Here is a 15232-nt window from a genome sequence, read left to right as displayed (position 1 = left end):
CTGATTCTCCCATATGGGAGACCCAGGTTCAAATTCCACAAGGTTTAAGGGGTATTATCCATTGACCAGTAGTCACTGCTTTAGCTCTGATAGAGTTTGTGGGCATCTTATAGCCTGCAATTCTATTTTCCCTTCCCAAAGCCAGTAGGTTGTTCATTTTATTACTGTACCTAAGTCTCCTAAAGCAGTCTTCATAGTTGATGTGGGCTTAAGGTTTCTGTTGGACATTTGAGATCAAATTTAACATAGAGTACTGGACATAGCATTTAGTGCTTTCAAGCAAAATGTATCCATGTAATTTTCAATTTAAGAAAGAGACCAAGACATACAATTAGCAAAAAATACAGCAAATGCAAACAGTGTCTTTGGGTTTTGATAGAAGCAAACAAATCTTCTTTAGATCTGATAGTTTTCATGTATTTGTGGGTTTGACTCTGACTGTACCAGCCAGCCAACAGTCTTAGCATAGGCAGCAATACACAGGACCAGGTTTTGCTGGCCCAGCTTCAACTCATCCTCTGTAGTCTAGTGGTTAGAGCACTGATTCTCCCATATGGGAGACCCAGGTTCGAATCCCACAAGGTTTAAGGGGTATACTCCATTGACCAGTAGTCACTTCTTTAGCTCTGATAGAGTTTATAGGCATCTTACAGCCTGCATTTCGTTTTTCCCTTCCCAAAGCCAGTAGGTTGTTAAATTTATTACTGTTCCTAAGTCTCCTAAAGCAGTCTTCATAGTTGATGTGGGCTTAAGGTTTCTGCTGGACATTTGAGATCAAATTTAACATAGAGTACTGGACATAACATTTAGTACTTTCAAGCCAAATGTTCATGTGAGTTACACTTGAAGAAAGGGTCCTAGACATACAATTAGCAAAAAATACAGCAAATGCAAACAGTGTCTTTGGGTTTTGATAGAAGCAAACAAATCTTCTTTAGATCTGATAGTTTTCATGTATTTGTGGGTTTGACTCTGACTGTACCAGCCAGCCAACAGTCTTAGCATAGGCAACAATACACAGGACCAGGTTTTGCTGGCCCAGCTTCAAATCATCCTCTGTAGTCTAGTGATTAGAGCACTGATTCTCCCATATGGGAGACCCAGTTTCAAATCCCACAAGGTTTAAGTTGAATTCTCCGTTGACCAGTAGTTATTTCTTTAGCTCTGATAGAGTTTATGGGCATCTTACAGCCTGCAATTGGTTTTTCCCTTCCCAAAGCCAGTAGGTTGTTAAATTTATTACTGTTCCTAAGTCTCCTAAAGCAGTCTTCATAGTTGATGTGGGCTTAATGTTTCTGTTGGACATTTGAGATCAAATTTAACATAGAGTACTGGACATAACATTTAGTGCTTTCAAGCAAAATGTATCCATGTAAGTTTCAATTTAAGAAAGAGTCCTGGACATACAATTAACAAAAAATACATCAGATGCCAACAGTGTCTTTGGGTTTTGAATGAAGCAAACAAATCTTCTGATAGTTTTCATGTATTTGTGGGTTTGACTCTGACTGTACCAGCCAGCCAACAGTCTTAGCATAGGCAGCAATACACAGGACCAGGTTTTGCTGGCCCAGCTTCAACTCATCCTCTGTAGTCTAGTGGTTAGAGCATTGATTCTCCCATATGGGAGACCCAGGTTCAAATCCCACAAGGTTTAAGGCGTATTATCCATTGACCAGTAGTCACTGCTTTAGCTCTGATAGAGTTTATAGGCATCTTATAGCCTGCAATTCGTTTTTCCCTTCCCAAAGCCAGTAGGTTGTTCATTGTATTACTGTTCCTAAGTCTCCTAAAGCAGTCTTCATAGTTGATGTGGGCTTAAGGTTTCTGCTGGACATTTGAGATCAAATTTAACATAGAGTACTGGACATAACATTTAGTGCTTTCAGGCAAAATATATCCATGTAAGTTTCAATTTAAGAAAGAGACCAAGACATACAATTAGCAAAAAATACATCAGATGCCAACAGTGTCTTTGGGTTTTGATAGAAGCAAACAAATCTTCTTTAGATCTGATAGTTTTCATGTTTTTTTGGGTTTGACTCTGACTGTACCAGCCAGCCAACAGTCTTAGCATAGGCAGCAATACACAGGACCAGGTTTTGCTGGCCCAGCTTCAACTCATCCTCTGTAGTCTAGTGGTTAGAGCATTGATTCTCCCATATGGGAGACCCAGGTTCAAATCCCACAAGGTTTAAGGCGTATTATCCATTGACCAGTAGTCACTGCTTTAGCTCTGATAGAGTTTATAGGCATCTTACAGCCTGCAATTCGTTTTTCCCTTCCCAAAGCCAGTAGGTTGTTCATTTTATTACTGTTCCTAAGTCTCCTAAATCAGTCTTCATAGTTGATGTGGGCTTAAGGTTTCTGCTGGACATTTGAGATCAAATTTAACATAGAGTACTGGACATAACATTTAGTACTTTCAAGCCAAATGTTCATGTGAGTTACACTTGAAGAAAGGGTCCTAGACATACAATTAGCAAAAAATACAGCAAATGCAAACAGTGTCTTTGGGTTTTGATAGAAGCAAACAAATCTTCTTTAGATCTGATAGTTTTCATGTATTTGTGGGTTTGACTCTGACTGTACCAGCCAGCCAACAGTCTTGGCATAGGCAACAATACACAGGACCAGGTTTTGCTGGCCCAGCTTCAACTCATCCTCTGTAGTCTAGTGATTAGAGCACTGATTCTCCCATATGGGAGACCCAGTTTCAAATCCCACAAGGTTTAAGTTGAATTCTCCGTTGACCAGTAGTTATTTCTTTAGCTCTGATAGAGTTTATGGGCATCTTACAGCCTGCAATTGGTTTTTCCCTTCCCAAAGCCAGTAGGTTGTTAAATTTATTACTGTTCCTAAGTCTCCTAAAGCAGTCTTCATAGTTGATGTGGGCTTAAGGTTTCTGCTGGACATTTGAGATCAAATTTAACATAGAGTACTGGACATAACATTTACTGCTTTCAAGCAAAATATATCCATGTAAGTTTCAATTTAAGAAAGAGACCAAGACATACAATTAGCAAAAAATACATCAGATGCCAACAGTGTCTTTGGGTTTTGATAGAAGCAAACACATCTTCTTTAGATCTGATAGTTTTCATGTATTTATGGGTTTGACTCTGACTGTACCAGCCAGCCAACAGTCTTAGCATAGGCAGCAATACACAGGACCAGGTTTTGCTGGCCCAGCTTCAACTCATCCTCTGTAGTCTAGTGGTTGGAGCACTGATTCTCCCATATGGGAGACCCAGGTTCAAATTCCACAAGGTTTAAGTGGAAATCTCTGTTGACCAGTAGTCACTTCTTTAGCTCTGATAGAGTTTGTGGGCATCTTATAGCCTGCAATTCTATTTTCCCTTCCCAAAGCCAGTAGGTTGTTCATTTTATTACTGTACCTAAGTCTCCTAAAGCAGTCTTCATAGTTGATGTGGGCTTAAGGTTTCTGCTGGACATTTGAGATCAAATTTAACATAGAGTACTGGACATAGCATTTAGTGCTTTCAGGCAAAATATATCCATGTAAGTTTCAATTTAAGAAAGAGACCAAGACATACAATTAGCAAAAATACATCAGATGCCAACAGTGTCTTTGGGGTTTGAAAGAAGCAAACAAATCTTCTTTAGATCTGATAGTTTTCATGTATTTGTGGGTTTGACTCTGACTGTACCAGCCAGCCAACAGTCTGATCATAGTCAGCAATACACAGGACCAGATTTTGCTGGCCCAGCTTCAACTTATCCTCTGTAGTCTAGTGGTTAGAGCACTGATTCTCCCATATGGGAGACCCAGGTTCAAATACCCCAAGGTTTAAGGGGTATTCTCCATTGACCAGTAGTCAATTCTTTAGCTCTGATAGAGTTTATAGGCATCTTACAGCCTGCAATTCTATTTTCCCTTCCCAAAGCCAGTAGGTTGTTCATTTTATTACTGTACCTAAGTCTCCTAAAGCAGTCTTCATAGTTGATGTGGGCTTAAGGTTTCTGTTGGACATTTGAGATCAAATTTAACATAGAGTACTGGACATAGCATTTAGTGCTTTCAAGCAAAATGTATCCATGTAATTTTCAATTTAAGAAAGAGACCAAGACATACAATTAGCAAAAAATACAGCAAATGCAAACAGTGTCTTTGGGTTTTGATAGAAGCAAACAAATCTTCTTTAGATCTGATAGTTTTCATGTATTTGTGGGTTTGACTCTGACTGTACCAGCCAGCCAACAGTCTTAGCATAGGCAGCAATACACAGGACCAGGTTTTGCTGGCCCAGCTTCAACTCATCCTCTGTAGTCTAGTGGTTAGAGCACTGATTCTCCCATATGGGAGACCCAGGTTCGAATCCCACAAGGTTTAAGGGGTATACTCCATTGACCAGTAGTCACTTCTTTAGCTCTGATAGAGTTTATAGGCATCTTACAGCCTGCAATTCGTTTTTCCCTTCCCAAAGCCAGTAGGTTGTTCATTTTATTACTGTTCCTAAGTCTCCTAAATCAGTCTTCATAGTTGATGTGGGCTTAAGGTTTCTGCTGGACATTTGAGATCAAATTTAACATAGAGTACTGGACATAACATTTAGTACTTTCAAGCCAAATGTTCATGTGAGTTACACTTGAAGAAAGGGTCCTAGACATACAATTAGCAAAAAATACAGCAAATGCAAACAGTGTCTTTGGGTTTTGATAGAAGCAAACAAATCTTCTTTAGATCTGATAGTTTTCATGTATTTGTGGGTTTGACTCTGACTGTACCAGCCAGCCAACAGTCTTGGCATAGGCAACAATACACAGGACCAGGTTTTGCTGGCCCAGCTTCAACTCATCCTCTGTAGTCTAGTGATTAGAGCACTGATTCTCCCATATGGGAGACCCAGTTTCAAATCCCACAAGGTTTAAGTTGAATTCTCCGTTGACCAGTAGTTATTTCTTTAGCTCTGATAGAGTTTATGGGCATCTTACAGCCTGCAATTGGTTTTTCCCTTCCCAAAGCCAGTAGGTTGTTAAATTTATTACTGTTCCTAAGTCTCCTAAAGCAGTCTTCATAGTTGATGTGGGCTTAAGGTTTCTGCTGGACATTTGAGATCAAATTTAACATAGAGTACTGGACATAACATTTAGTACTTTCAAGCCAAATGTTCATGTGAGTTACACTTGAAGAAAGGGTCCTAGACATACAATTAGCAAAAAATACAGCAAATGCAAACAGTGTCTTTGGGTTTTGATAGAAGCAAACACATCTTCTTTAGATCTGATAGTTTTCATGTATTTATGGGTTTGACTCTGACTGTACCAGCCAGCCAACAGTCTTAGCATAGGCAGCAATACACAGGACCAGGTTTTGCTGGCCCAGCTTCAACTCATCCTCTGTAGTCTAGTGGTTGGACCACTGATTCTCCCATATGGGAGACCCAGGTTCAAATTCCACAAGGTTTAAGTGGAAATCTCTGTTGACCAGTAGTCACTTCTTTAGCTCTGATAGAGTTTGTGCGCATCTTATAGCCTGCAATTCTATTTTCCCTTCCCAAAGCCAGTAGGTTGTTCATTTTATTACTGTACCTAAGTCTCCTAAAGCAGTCTTCATAGTTGATGTGGGCTTAAGGTTTCTGCTGGACATTTGAGATCAAATTTAACATAGAGTACTGGACATAGCATTTAGTGCTTTCAGTCAAAATATATCCATGTAAGTTTCAATTTAAGAAAGAGACCAAGACATACAATTAGCAAAAATACATCAGATGCCAACAGTGTCTTTGGGGTTTGAAAGAAGCAAACAAATCTTCTTTAGATCTGATAGTTTTCATGTATTTGTGGGTTTGACTCTGACTGTACCAGCCAGCCAACAGTCTGATCATAGTCAGCAATACACAGAACCAGATTTTGCTGGCCCAGCTTCAACTTATCCTCTGTAGTCTAGTGGTTAGCGCACTGATTCTCCCATATGGGAGACCCAGGTTCAAATACCCCAAGGTTTAAGGGGTATTCTCCTTTGACCAGTAGTCAATTCTTTAGCTCTGATAGAGTTTATAGGCATCTTACATCCTGCAATTCTTTTTTCCCTTCCCAAAGCCAGTAGGTTGTTCATTTTATTACTGTTCTTAAGTCTCCTAAATCAGTCTTCATAGTTGATGTGGGCTTAATGTTTCTGTTGGACATTTGAGATCAAATTTAACATAGAGTACTGGACATAGCATTTCGTGCTTTCAAGCAAAATATATCCATGTAAGTTTCAATTTAAGAAAGAGACCAAGACATACAATTAACAAAAAATACATCAGATGCCAACAGTGTCTTTGGGTTTTGAAAGAAGCAAACAAATCTTCTTTAGATCTGATAGTTTTCATGTATTTGTGGGTTTGACTCTGACTGTACCAGCCAGCCAACAGTCTTAGCATAGGCAGCAATACACAGGACCAGGTTTTGCTGGCCCAGCTTCAACTCATCCTCTGTAGCCTATTGGTTGGAGCACTGATTCTCCCATATGGGAGACCCAGGTTCAAATTCCACAAGGTTTAAGTGGAAATCTCTGTTGACCAGTAGTCACTTCTTTAGCTCTAATAGAGTTTGTGGGCATCTTATAGCCTGCAATTCTATTTTCCCTTCCCAAAGCCAGTAGGTTGTTCATTTTATTACTGTTCCTAAGTCTCCTAAAGCAGTCTTCATAGTTGATGTGGCCTTAAGGTTTCTGCTGGACATTTGAGATCAAATTTAACATAGAGTACTGGACATAGCATTTAGTGCTTTCAGGCAAAATATATCCATGTAAGTTTCAATTTAAGAAAGAGACCAAGACATACAATTAGCAAAAAATACATCAGATGCCAACAGTGTCTTTGGGTTTTGATAGAAGCAAACAAATCTTCTTTAGATCTGATAGTTTTCATGTATTTATGGGTTTGACTCTGACTGTACCAGCCAGCCAACAGTCTTAGCATAGGCAGCAATACACAGGACCAGGTTTTGCTGGCCCAGCTTCAACTCATCCTCTGTAGTCTAGTGGTTAGAGCACTGATTCTCCCATATGGGAGACCCAGGTTCGAATCCCACAAGGTTTAAGGGGTATTCTCCATTGACCAGTAGTCAATTCTTTAGCTCTGATAGAGTTTATTGGCATCTTACAGCCTGCAATTCGTTTTTCCCTTCCCAAAGCCAGTAGGTTGTTAAATTTATTACTGTTCCTAAGTCTCCTAAAGCAGTCTTCATAGTTGATGTGGGCTTAAGGTTTCTGCTGGACATTTGAGATCAAATTTAACATAGAGTACTGGACATAACATTTAGTACTTTCAAGCCAAATGTTCATGTGAGTTACACTTGAAGAAATGGTCCTAGACATACAATTAGCAAAAAATACAGCAAATGCAAACAGTGTCTTTGGGTTTTGATAGAAGCAAACAAATCTTCTTTAGATCTGATAGTTTTCATGTATTTGTGGGTTTGACTCTGACTGTACCAGCCAGCCAACAGTCATAGGCAACAATACACAGGACCAGGTTTTGCTGACCCAGCTTCAACTCATCCTCTGTAGTCTAGTGGTTAGAGCATTGATTCTCCCATATGGGAGACCCAGGTTCAAATCCCACAAGGTTTAAGGGGTATTATCCATTGACCAGTAGTCACTGCTTTAGCTCTGATAGAGTTTATAGGCATCTTACAGCCTGCAATTCGTTTTTCCCTTCCCAAAGCCAGTGGGTTGTTCATTTTATTACTGTTCTTAAGTCTCCTAAATCAGTCTTCATAGTTGATGTGGGCTTAAGGTTTCTGCTGGACATTTGAGATCAAATTTAACATAGAGTACTGGACATAGCATTTCGTGCTTTTAAGCAAAATATATCCATGTAAGTTTCAATTTAAGAAAGAGACCAAGACATACAATTAGCAAAAAATACATCAGATGCCAACAGTGTCTTTGGGTTTTGATAGAAGCAAACAAATCTTCTTTAGATCTGATAGTTTTCATGTATTTATGGGTTTGACTCTGACTGTACCAGCCAGCCAACAGTCTTAGCATAGGCAGCAATACACAGGACCAGGTTTTGCTGGCCCAGCTTCAACTCATCCTCTGTAGTCTAGTGGTTGGAGCACTGATTCTCCCATATGGGAGACCCAGGTTCAAATTCCACAAGGTTTAAGGGGTATTATCCATTGACCAGTAGTCACTGCTTTAGCTCTGATAGAGTTTGTGGGCATCTTATAGCCTGCAATTCTATTTTCCCTTCCCAAAGCCAGTAGGTTGTTCATTTTATTACTGTACCTAAGTCTCCTAAAGCAGTCTTCATAGTTGATGTGGGCTTAAGGTTTCTGTTGGACATTTGAGATCAAATTTAACATAGAGTACTGGACATAGCATTTAGTGCTTTCAAGCAAAATGTATCCATGTAATTTTCAATTTAAGAAAGAGACCAAGACATACAATTAGCAAAAAATACAGCAAATGCAAACAGTGTCTTTGGGTTTTGATAGAAGCAAACAAATCTTCTTTAGATCTGATAGTTTTCATGTATTTGTGGGTTTGACTCTGACTGTACCAGCCAGCCAACAGTCTTAGCATAGGCAGCAATACACAGGACCAGGTTTTGCTGGCCCAGCTTCAACTCATCCTCTGTAGTCTAGTGGTTAGAGCACTGATTCTCCCATATGGGAGACCCAGGTTCGAATCCCACAAGGTTTAAGGGGTATACTCCATTGACCAGTAGTCACTTCTTTAGCTCTGATAGAGTTTATAGGCATCTTACAGCCTGCAATTCGTTTTTCCCTTCCCAAAGCCAGTAGGTTGTTCATTTTATTACTGTTCCTAAGTCTCCTAAATCAGTCTTCATAGTTGATGTGGGCTTAAGGTTTCTGCTGGACATTTGAGATCAAATTTAACATAGAGTACTGGACATAACATTTAGTACTTTCAAGCCAAATGTTCATGTGAGTTACACTTGAAGAAAGGGTCCTAGACATACAATTAGCAAAAAATACAGCAAATGCAAACAGTGTCTTTGGGTTTTGATAGAAGCAAACAAATCTTCTTTAGATCTGATAGTTTTCATGTATTTGTGGGTTTGACTCTGACTGTACCAGCCAGCCAACAGTCTTGGCATAGGCAACAATACACAGGACCAGGTTTTGCTGGCCCAGCTTCAACTCATCCTCTGTAGTCTAGTGATTAGAGCACTGATTCTCCCATATGGGAGACCCAGTTTCAAATCCCACAAGGTTTAAGTTGAATTCTCCGTTGACCAGTAGTTATTTCTTTAGCTCTGATAGAGTTTATGGGCATCTTACAGCCTGCAATTGGTTTTTCCCTTCCCAAAGCCAGTAGGTTGTTAAATTTATTACTGTTCCTAAGTCTCCTAAAGCAGTCTTCATAGTTGATGTGGGCTTAAGGTTTCTGCTGGACATTTGAGATCAAATTTAACATAGAGTACTGGACATAACATTTAGTACTTTCAAGCCAAATGTTCATGTGAGTTACACTTGAAGAAAGGGTCCTAGACATACAATTAGCAAAAAATACAGCAAATGCAAACAGTGTCTTTGGGTTTTGATAGAAGCAAACACATCTTCTTTAGATCTGATAGTTTTCATGTATTTATGGGTTTGACTCTGACTGTACCAGCCAGCCAACAGTCTTAGCATAGGCAGCAATACACAGGACCAGGTTTTGCTGGCCCAGCTTCAACTCATCCTCTGTAGTCTAGTGGTTGGACCACTGATTCTCCCATATGGGAGACCCAGGTTCAAATTCCACAAGGTTTAAGTGGAAATCTCTGTTGACCAGTAGTCACTTCTTTAGCTCTGATAGAGTTTGTGCGCATCTTATAGCCTGCAATTCTATTTTCCCTTCCCAAAGCCAGTAGGTTGTTCATTTTATTACTGTACCTAAGTCTCCTAAAGCAGTCTTCATAGTTGATGTGGGCTTAAGGTTTCTGCTGGACATTTGAGATCAAATTTAACATAGAGTACTGGACATAGCATTTAGTGCTTTCAGTCAAAATATATCCATGTAAGTTTCAATTTAAGAAAGAGACCAAGACATACAATTAGCAAAAATACATCAGATGCCAACAGTGTCTTTGGGGTTTGAAAGAAGCAAACAAATCTTCTTTAGATCTGATAGTTTTCATGTATTTGTGGGTTTGACTCTGACTGTACCAGCCAGCCAACAGTCTGATCATAGTCAGCAATACACAGAACCAGATTTTGCTGGCCCAGCTTCAACTTATCCTCTGTAGTCTAGTGGTTAGCGCACTGATTCTCCCATATGGGAGACCCAGGTTCAAATACCCCAAGGTTTAAGGGGTATTCTCCTTTGACCAGTAGTCAATTCTTTAGCTCTGATAGAGTTTATAGGCATCTTACAGCCTGCAATTCTTTTTTCCCTTCCCAAAGCCAGTAGGTTGTTCATTTTATTACTGTTCTTAAGTCTCCTAAATCAGTCTTCATAGTTGATGTGGGCTTAATGTTTCTGTTGGACATTTGAGATCAAATTTAACATAGAGTACTGGACATAGCATTTCGTGCTTTCAAGCAAAATATATCCATGTAAGTTTCAATTTAAGAAAGAGACCAAGACATACAATTAACAAAAAATACATCAGATGCCAACAGTGTCTTTGGGTTTTGAAAGAAGCAAACAAATCTTCTTTAGATCTGATAGTTTTCATGTATTTGTGGGTTTGACTCTGACTGTACCAGCCAGCCAACAGTCTTAGCATAGGCAGCAATACACAGGACCAGGTTTTGCTGGCCCAGCTTCAACTCATCCTCTGTAGCCTATTGGTTGGAGCACTGATTCTCCCATATGGGAGACCCAGGTTCAAATTCCACAAGGTTTAAGTGGAAATCTCTGTTGACCAGTAGTCACTTCTTTAGCTCTAATAGAGTTTGTGGGCATCTTATAGCCTGCAATTCTATTTTCCCTTCCCAAAGCCAGTAGGTTGTTCATTTTATTACTGTTCCTAAGTCTCCTAAAGCAGTCTTCATAGTTGATGTGGCCTTAAGGTTTCTGCTGGACATTTGAGATCAAATTTAACATAGAGTACTGGACATAGCATTTAGTGCTTTCAGGCAAAATATATCCATGTAAGTTTCAATTTAAGAAAGAGACCAAGACATACAATTAGCAAAAAATACATCAGATGCCAACAGTGTCTTTGGGTTTTGATAGAAGCAAACAAATCTTCTTTAGATCTGATAGTTTTCATGTATTTATGGGTTTGACTCTGACTGTACCAGCCAGCCAACAGTCTTAGCATAGGCAGCAATACACAGGACCAGGTTTTGCTGGCCCAGCTTCAACTCATCCTCTGTAGTCTAGTGGTTAGAGCACTGATTCTCCCATATGGGAGACCCAGGTTCGAATCCCACAAGGTTTAAGGGGTATTCTCCATTGACCAGTAGTCAATTCTTTAGCTCTGATAGAGTTTATTGGCATCTTACAGCCTGCAATTCGTTTTTCCCTTCCCAAAGCCAGTAGGTTGTTAAATTTATTACTGTTCCTAAGTCTCCTAAAGCAGTCTTCATAGTTGATGTGGGCTTAAGGTTTCTGCTGGACATTTGAGATCAAATTTAACATAGAGTACTGGACATAACATTTAGTACTTTCAAGCCAAATGTTCATGTGAGTTACACTTGAAGAAATGGTCCTAGACATACAATTAGCAAAAAATACAGCAAATGCAAACAGTGTCTTTGGGTTTTGATAGAAGCAAACAAATCTTCTTTAGATCTGATAGTTTTCATGTATTTGTGGGTTTGACTCTGACTGTACCAGCCAGCCAACAGTCATAGGCAACAATACACAGGACCAGGTTTTGCTGACCCAGCTTCAACTCATCCTCTGTAGTCTAGTGGTTAGAGCATTGATTCTCCCATATGGGAGACCCAGGTTCAAATCCCACAAGGTTTAAGGGGTATTATCCATTGACCAGTAGTCACTGCTTTAGCTCTGATAGAGTTTATAGGCATCTTACAGCCTGCAATTCGTTTTTCCCTTCCCAAAGCCAGTGGGTTGTTCATTTTATTACTGTTCTTAAGTCTCCTAAATCAGTCTTCATAGTTGATGTGGGCTTAAGGTTTCTGCTGGACATTTGAGATCAAATTTAACATAGAGTACTGGACATAGCATTTCGTGCTTTTAAGCAAAATATATCCATGTAAGTTTCAATTTAAGAAAGAGACCAAGACATACAATTAGCAAAAAATACATCAGATGCCAACAGTGTCTTTGGGTTTTGATAGAAGCAAACAAATCTTCTTTAGATCTGATAGTTTTCATGTATTTATGGGTTTGACTCTGACTGTACCAGCCAGCCAACAGTCTTAGCATAGGCAGCAATACACAGGACCAGGTTTTGCTGGCCCAGCTTCAACTCATCCTCTGTAGTCTAGTGGTTGGAGCACTGATTCTCCCATATGGGAGACCCAGGTTCAAATTCCACAAGGTTTAAGGGGTATTATCCATTGACCAGTAGTCACTGCTTTAGCTCTGATAGAGTTTGTGGGCATCTTATAGCCTGCAATTCTATTTTCCCTTCCCAAAGCCAGTAGGTTGTTCATTTTATTACTGTACCTAAGTCTCCTAAAGCAGTCTTCATAGTTGATGTGGGCTTAAGGTTTCTGCTGGACATTTGAGATCAAATTTAACATAGAGTACTGGACATAGCATTTAGTGATTTCAGGCAAAATATATCCATGTAAGTTTCAATTTAAGAAAGAGACCAAGACATACAATTAGCAAAAATACATCAGATGCCAACAGTGTCTTTGGGGTTTGAAAGAAGCAAACAAATCTTCTTTAGATCTGATAGTTTTCATGTATTTGTGGGTTTGACTCTGACTGTACCAGCCAGCCAACAGTCTTAGCATAGGCAGCAATACACAGGACCAGGTTTTGCTGGCCCAGCTTCAACTCATCCTCTGTAGTCTAGTGGTTAGAGCATTGAGTCTCCCATATGGGAGACCCAGGTTCAAATTCCACAAGGTTTAAGGGGTATTATCCATTGACCAGTAGTCACTGCTTTAGCTCTGATAGAGTTTGTGGGCATCTTATAGCCTGCAATTCTATTTTCCCTTCCCAAAGCCAGTAGGTTGTTCATTTTATTACTGTACCTAAGTCTCCTAAAGCAGTCTTCATAGTTGATGTGGGCTTAAGGTTTCTGCTGGACATTTGAGATCAAATTTAACATAGAGTACTGGACATAGCATTTAGTGCTTTCAGGCAAAATATATCCATGTAAGTTTCAATTTAAGAAAGAGACCAAGACATACAATTAGCAAAAATACATCAGATGCCAACAGTGTCTTTGGGGTTTGAAAGAAGCAAACAAATCTTCTTTAGATCTGATAGTTTTCATGTATTTGTGGGTTTGACTCTGACTGTACCAGCCAGCCAACAGTCTTAGCATAGGCAGCAATACACAGGACCAGGTTTTGCTGGCCCAGCTTCAACTCATCCTCTGTAGTCTAGTGGTTAGAGCATTGATTCTCCCATTGGGAAACCCAGGTTCAAATCCCACAAGGTTTAAGGGGTATTATCCATTGACCAGTAGTCACTGCTTTAGCTCTGATAGAGTTTATAGGCATCTTACAGCCTGCAATTCGTTTTTCCCTTCCCAAAGCCAGTGGGTTGTTCATTTTATTACTGTTCTTAAGTCTCCTAAATCAGTCTTCATAGTTGATGTGGGCTTAAGGTTTCTGCTGGACATTTGAGATCAAATTTAACATAGAGTACTGGACATAGCATTTCGTGCTTTCAAGCAAAATATATCCATGTAAGTTTCAATTTAAGAAAGAGTCCTGGACATACAATTAACAAAAAATACATCAGATGCCAACAGTGTCTTTGGGTTTTGAAGGAAGCAAACAAATCTTCTGATAGTTTTCATGTATTTGTGGGTTTGACTCTGACTGTACCAGCCAGCCAACAGTCTTAGCATAGGCAGCAATACACAGGACCAGGTTTTGCTGACCCAGCTTCAACTCATCCTCTGTAGTCTAGTGGTTAGAGCATTGATTCTCCCATATGGGAGACCCAGGTTCAAATCCCACAAGGTTTAAGGGGTATTATCCATTGACCAGTAGTCACTGCTTTAGCTCTGATAGAGTTTATAGGCATCTTACAGCCTGCAATTCGTTTTTCCCTTCCCAAAGCCAGTGGGTTGTTCATTTTATTACTGTTCTTAAGTCTCCTAAATCAGTCTTCATAGTTGATGTGGGCTTAAGGTTTCTGCTGGACATTTGAGATCAAATTTAACATAGAGTACTGGACATAGCATTTCGTGCTTTTAAGCAAAATATATCCATGTAAGTTTCAATTTAAGAAAGAGACCAAGACATACAATTAGCAAAAAATACATCAGATGCCAACAGTGTCTTTGGGTTTTGATAGAAGCAAACAAATCTTCTTTAGATCTGATAGTTTTCATGTATTTATGGGTTTGACTCTGACTGTACCAGCCAGCCAACAGTCTTAGCATAGGCAGCAATACACAGGACCAGGTTTTGCTAGCCCAGCTTCAACTCATCCTCTGTAGTCTAGTGGTTGGAGCACTGATTCTCCCATATGGGAGACCCAGGTTCAAATTCCACAAGGTTTAAGGGGTATTATCCATTGACCAGTAGTCACTGCTTTAGCTCTGATAGAGTTTGTGGGCATCTTATAGCCTGCAATTCTATTTTCCCTTCCCAAAGCCAGTAGGTTGTTCATTTTATTACTGTACCTAAGTCTCCTAAAGCAGTCTTCATAGTTGATGTGGGCTTAAGGTTTCTGTTGGACATTTGAGATCAAATTTAACATAGAGTACTGGACATAGCATTTAGTGCTTTCAGGCAAAATATATCCATGTAAGTTTCAATTTAAGAAAGAGACCAAGACATACAATTAGCAAAAATACATCAGATGCCAACAGTGTCTTTGGGGTTTGAAAGAAGCAAACAAATCTTCTTTAGATCTGATAGTTTTCATGTATTTGTGGGTTTGACTCTGACTGTACCAGCCAGCCAACAGTCTTAGCATAGGCAACAATACACAGGACCAGGTTTTGCTGGCCCAGCTTCAACTCATCCTCTGTAGTCTAGTGATTAGAGCACTGATTCTCCCATATGGGAGACCCAGGTTCAAATTCCACAAGGTTTAAGGGGTATTATCCATTGACCAGTAGTCACTGCTTTAGCTCTGATAGAGTTTGTCGGCATCTTATAGCCTGCAATTCTATTTTCCCTTCCCAAAGCCAGTAGGTTGTTCATTTTA

Source organism: Misgurnus anguillicaudatus, chromosome 5 (assembly GCF_027580225.2).
Source record: "Misgurnus anguillicaudatus chromosome 5, ASM2758022v2, whole genome shotgun sequence".
NCBI lineage: Eukaryota > Metazoa > Chordata > Actinopteri > Cypriniformes > Cobitidae > Misgurnus > Misgurnus anguillicaudatus.
The sequence above is the reverse complement of the archived record's forward strand: the minus strand, read 5'-3'. Positions refer to the sequence as shown.